Source organism: Glycine max, chromosome 17 (assembly GCF_000004515.6).
Source record: "Glycine max cultivar Williams 82 chromosome 17, Glycine_max_v4.0, whole genome shotgun sequence".
Taxonomy (NCBI): Eukaryota; Viridiplantae; Streptophyta; class Magnoliopsida; order Fabales; family Fabaceae; genus Glycine; species Glycine max.
The window spans coordinates 13073260-13079259 of NC_038253.2; the positions used below are offsets into that span (position 1 = coordinate 13073260).

At 34.6% G+C, this 6000-nt stretch overlaps 1 non-coding gene and 1 pseudogene across 2 annotated transcripts in view; both read left to right on the forward strand.

The window, feature by feature from the left end:
- Window positions 1–770: 770 nt before the first annotated feature.
- LOC100801802 (AT-hook motif nuclear-localized protein 13-like) overlaps window positions 771–6000 on the forward strand; it is a 6338-nt pseudogene continuing 1108 nt past the window's right edge. Inside the window, exons 1-3 of the transcript XR_001385898.3 lie at window positions 771–1519; window positions 1605–1657; window positions 3002–3184. The product of XR_001385898.3 is annotated as an AT-hook motif nuclear-localized protein 13-like (transcript). The remainder of the gene's footprint in view (window positions 1520–1604; window positions 1658–3001; window positions 3185–6000) is intronic.
- On the forward strand, window positions 4993–5172 carry MIR10194 (microRNA MIR10194). Its single transcript, NR_161652.1, has one exon. It is a non-coding gene; the product is annotated as a microRNA MIR10194 (primary transcript).

The following is a 6000-nucleotide window of genomic DNA, read 5'->3' on the forward strand; positions in this document are numbered from 1 at the left end:
AGTAACAATTGAAAATCAGTTCAGAAATAAAGATATAGAGAGTAAATTAAGAAAAAGAGAGATATTTGTGTTTGAAAAAAAGTTTTAATACAAGAAAATTCAAAATAATGAAAGAATTTATCAGGACTCAAAATAAAATTTAATTATTTTTCACCAAAGTTAAACATATTTAAGAAGAAGAGAAAAACTTTTTTGACCATGAGGTGCGTTGTACTATGTCCAAATAAGAATAAGAAAAATAATTAAAAGTATGTTTAAGATAACAGTGAGAATATTTAATAAATATAAGATGTTAAAAACATGTAATAAAGAGATTGCAAAAAAATAATATTTTTATTGAGGATATTTAATTTTTTTAGCAGTTATTCAACTAAAGACAAAATATTAAAAGCATGTAATAAAGAGATGGCATAAGAAAATAGTATTTTTATTGAGGGTATTTAATTTTTTGAGCAGTTATTCACCTAAAGATGTGAAATATTAAAAGCATGTAATAAAGAGATTGTAAAAAAAAATAGTATTTTTAATATTTTTTATTGAGGGTATTAAATATTTGCAGCAGTTTATTCAAAGAGAGATTATTCATTCCTTTCCCCGGCATGCATCAAGGAAACTAGTGTTGAAAGGTGAGGTTATTTGTCTGTTTGTATACCATAAATACCCCTCATATAATAATTTATCTTTACTACTACTATAAATACCCCTCATATAATAATTTATCTTTACTACTACTATAAATACCCCCCATAAAATTAATTTATCTTTGGTCTTTACTACTACTACCCCCCTCTGTTCTCTGTGTACACTTTTCCCCCCTTTCTTAGTTTCATTACCTCACTCTTTCCGTATCAAAGTCAGGTGCGCTTTTTGTTCCTCGGTCTTTGAATTCACACTCTCACACATACACAGTAGTAGCAGTAGTTATAGTAGTGTCAAAACTCTCTCTCTCTCTCTCTCTCTCTATTCTCTTCTCTTTTCTTTCATCAATCATTTCATTTTTCATTCAATTCACCGATCGTTAGAGACAAACGCTCATTCGCCGCGTGATCCGACGCAATGGACGTACGCGAGACGCCCCGCCCACCGCCGCCCACCATGATGGTGGGCCCTACATCCTACGGTTCCACCAACCTCGGCCCTAATTTCTCCTCCTCCTCCGCCGCCGCCATGCTGGCCCCCGCCACCGCGCGATTCCCCTTTGGCGCCGTTCCTCCGCCGCAACAGCATCAGCCTCCGCCCTCGTCGGAGCCCTTCCCCGCCTCCGCCGCATATGACGGCTCCTCCTCGCCGATGAAGCCCTGCTCCCTCGCCAAGAAGAAGCGCGGGCGGCCCCGCAAATACTCGCCGGACGGTAGCATTGCCCTCGGCCTCGCTCCCACCCATACCTCGCCGCCCGCCTCCGCAGCCGCCGGAGGCGGAAGCGCCGGCGATTCGGCCGGCACAGCGTCTGCCGATGCTCCGGCGAAGAAGCACCGCGGAAGGCCGCCCGGGTCTGGGAAGAAACAGCTTGATGCCCTCGGTAGTTCTTGTTCTTGTTTTTTTTTTGTGTTTTGTTTTTTTGTTTGAATGAAACTGATTGTGATTTTTTTTTGTTGATGTTTCAGGTGCTGGTGGGGTTGGATTCACTCCCCACGTGATCATGGTGGAGTCTGGCGAGGTAATGCTATAATTATTATGCTAAGTAAAAATAACTAGTGTTTCCTACAATGCAATGTTTGCTTGTTTGTATTATGTGGCTTTTGCATTTGTTTGTTGGTGTTTTTTTTTTTCTGGCTTGGATGTTGATGGTTTGCACTTTTCATTCTTGGTTGGGATTGGGAGAGTTTTCACTCTTCACTCAACTCAACTTGAACTTTTCTTGTACCCCAAAAAATGAAGAATTCTACGGAAATAAAATAGTCTATGCACTCAAACCTAAAAGGTTTTTATATGGTCATCTAATCTAATCTAATTACAAATAGACATGTATGCGAAGTTTAGGATCTTTTATGAAAACTATCTTAAAAGTCATACTTAGCATGATTTCAGGTTGGTTGACTACGTAAATTTTTTACATTGACAGTAGATAGAAATTTAACTTATAATTATTTTGTAATACTATTTCCCTTTGTTTTTTTGTAAGGGATATAAAGCCTCATTTTTAAAAAGCTTTAAAGTTTTGAACTGTGAGGTGGGGTAATTGCTTTTGATTGTGGCCTATATCTATATCTATTTTGAGAGAGAGAGCCTTGCAGTTATTATTGTTTTGTTATTCTTTTTAATGTATTTGTATCTTTTTGGTGAATGATTTTGGTGCTATTGCTGTATGAGATAATTTTAGTGGTTCTTAACCTTTCTGGTGATGAAACAGCATTGTGGAACTAGTCATACTGCATACAGATAATCCTCAAATTGAGTGTTAAATGAGACCTTTATCTAGACAAGGAATGTGATTTTTTTTAAAAATTTTAATGTTGCTTTGTTTATTTTTCTGTGGCTAAAAAAGCTTGCCTTTGTTGCATGGGAGGTTGATATCAATTGCTTGTTCAATGCTGTTGTATTTGAGTTCATCAAAATTCTTTTATTATTGTTGCTGTGAAGTGTGAATGCATTTTGGGTATCTCGTGTAATCAATTTGAGAATTTATGAGGTGTACTTATTTGTCATAGTTTCTGGTTACTTACATACGTCATTGCATGGAGTTTGTAAATAATTGTATATTGAATATTTTGTCTCACTCAAAAGGGAAAGGGTTAATTATAGTACTGATCTACCTTTCTCTTCATTGTCAAGTTTCTCTTGTTAGCTTTCTCTTATATGGTTTTCAAACTGAAACTAAATTGGGTTTCTTTAGTGAGTCACTATTTTGTTGTGGAACCATAATATTTGGTGTGTGTGATTTTATATGTACTTTTCTTTTTGAGGTTCTAAACAATTCTTTTTTGAAGTTTCTATTGGCAGGGTTTGAGTGGATTACTATTGTTACAAATCCTTCTCACTAGTATGCTTCTGTTGTTTGTAGGACATCACAGCAAAAATAATGGCCTTTTCTCAGCAAGGGCCTCGGACAGTTTGTATTCTTTCTGCTATTGGTGCAATCGGTAATGTTACCCTTCGACAGCCTGCAATGTCTGGTGGTATTGCTACCTACGAGGTACTTTCTATATTCATATGGAATCTAGTTAATATCTAGTTATCCATTATATTCAGCTTTGTTTATGCTGTATTGGAAATGATCTGGTAATATGTGTTTGCTTAACATGCATGTCAATTGAGAACATGAAACTAAAGGCATTATTATTTACTTCATACTTTCAACTACAAACATAACTATGCTTTAGTAAGTGAAATATAGCACAAATAACACAATCACTTATTTAATTATTTGGAGGGCTGTTTATTTTTTTTCTTTGTTTTTGTTTTTTCTTCTTCTATTGAAATGGGAAAATCTTGTACTTGCTGAGATGGCAGCTGGAAATGGTTTATTTATTTCACATGTATTTGACTAAATCTATTCATTGCATTTTTTTTTTTTATATTATTATTAACAATTTATCAAGCAACTATTTTCTATAGTCTAATATAGATATTAGACAATCAATTTCAAATTGATAAATGTAAGTATGTAACCTTTCAAGTAAGTTCACTTTCAGAATCGTTGTTGACAGATAAGGCCAAGTGAATTTACATATTGCCTAAACTCTTACCATTCCGCTTCAAATGTAAGGATGAACAGTGGTAAAAAATATATTAATTTGAAAATTGTTGGAAAGATATATGCCGCCTGGAGTTATTGCTTTTGGTTGTACTTGTAACCTATCCATTTTGAAAGGAAGTCTTGCAATGATTATTGTTTTGTCATTTCTTTAAATGTATTTCAATTTTTTTAGGGACTAATCTCAGTGATGATTATATATGAGTAATTTTAGGGGTTCTTAACCTTTCTGATGATGAAAGTAGTGTTAGATCATTATTTTCAAACTAGATATGCACAATAGTACATATTAAAGGTTTTTGGGATATCTGCTTTATTAGATGAGTACAATTTGCAAATCTACATTATGAAATGGTTGTCTCTCTTTTTTAATATTTTTTCAAATCCTAATTTGATCTGGGAAAAGGTGCTTTGGAATTCTGTTTCTATTGTTGTGGATGGAACTTGTAAGAGTATACAGTACTCTAGGTGTATTTTACTTAATGTAGTTAAGAAGTTAGTTGACACAGCTAACAGACTAAACTCCTAACTACATTAAGTAAAACATACTTAGAGTACTGTATACTCTTATAGTAATATTTTACTTAGAGTACTGTATACTCTTATAGAACTGGATCTTAGTTATGATGAGCATGCCTTAGTGTAATAGGGATACTGTCAAGGTAATTTGGCCCTTCTGGGCAAAGGATCTGCAGAATTGGAAGTGCTTATATTTGTTGCATTTGTGTCTTTCAGTGCATAGCCTCTCTGTCTCCATTTCCTGCCAGTCTCATATTCATCCCACACCTGACTGTGTGTTTGGTTTAAGTCAATTACACTTTCAAATGCACTTTGAACTTGAATGCTTATCTCATTGGATTCAAGTTCAATGTGATTGAACGGGAATACAAACACAGCATCATAATTACTTCCTGCTGATAGGTTTTGGATATCAAATAACCCAATCATTAAGCATTGTTATATCCTATGAAGCACCAACTGAAACATGGATACCGCTTACACACACACACAATATTCTAAAAACAAAATTGTTAAGCTTTATAAATTTCATATAATAATGACCCTCAGATAAAATACTAGGAAACATATCTCTTAATAATAAATGTTATGTGCCTTGCAATATTTATAAGTTGACTTTTTATTTTTATGATAGGAGTTTCTAGGAAGTGTTTAGCCAACAATATGTGCCAACTCACTCTCATGACTAGTGCTCAAAATGTGTTGGAGAGGTGTCCAAGTTGTGTCAAAGAGGTGTCTGAGTTGAAAATATATTTTTTAATTGTGACCCAGTTGAATTGTGTTGGCACATGTTGAAGGTGTGTATGACAAGTATCATGTCATTTAAGTCTTTGACACGTTCCACAAACAAAGGTGTCAATGTTTCTTGGGAAGCACTGACATCTTTGTGAAACGTGTTGGCGTGTCAGACACTTATCAGACACGACACTTGTCATGCACGCCTTCGACACGTGTTGGACTGGACACCTCTCAAGTGTCAACCATGTCGAAATTAACAAACATTTTTTTCACTTAGATACCTTGGATACAACTTGGACACCTCTCCGACACAGCTGGAGCACGAGTCAAGAGAGCAAGCCGACACCTATTCTTGGCTAACTAGACACTCCTATCATAAAAAAGAGAGTCAACATATATTATAAATAATGCAAGGCATAACATTTTTTTGTGAGGCTCGTTTCCATAGGACTTAACTAGTTGTTTTAACTATTAAGAGGTATGTTTTTTAGTATTCTATTTGTGAGGATCATTATTATATGAAAACTGTAAAGTTTTAACAATTTTGTTTTTTAAATGTTGTGTTATATATACACAGACATGTGTTGTCTCCATGTCCGTGTCGAATCAGTGCTTGATAGTCCAAAATTAGTTGAGTTAAAGCAACTTAAGTAATTTTTTCGTTGGATAAAATTATAAAAGAATTTTCATAGTTCTATACAAGTTGTGTTCTCATATAAGCTGCTAGAGTGTCCACATTATATAAGATACTACTTCATAACAATAGTTTGGGTTAAAAGTTCCTTTCATGTGAATGTTCAGATTTTATGGTTTACTCGTTTTAAGTACCATGGTATGTGTAACATTTTCTTTCCAAACCTTTTCTGAAATTGGCATGTTGTTGTTGGTTGTACAATTAAGGCATTTAAAATGTCACTAAATAATATTTGATGGGTTTCTTCTACACAGGAACTATGTCTTGTTTTATGTTTTAATTTTATACATATTAGTGAAATGGCAATGTTATTACTTGACACTAGTGGATGAGTATCTAATTGACACTGTTCGCC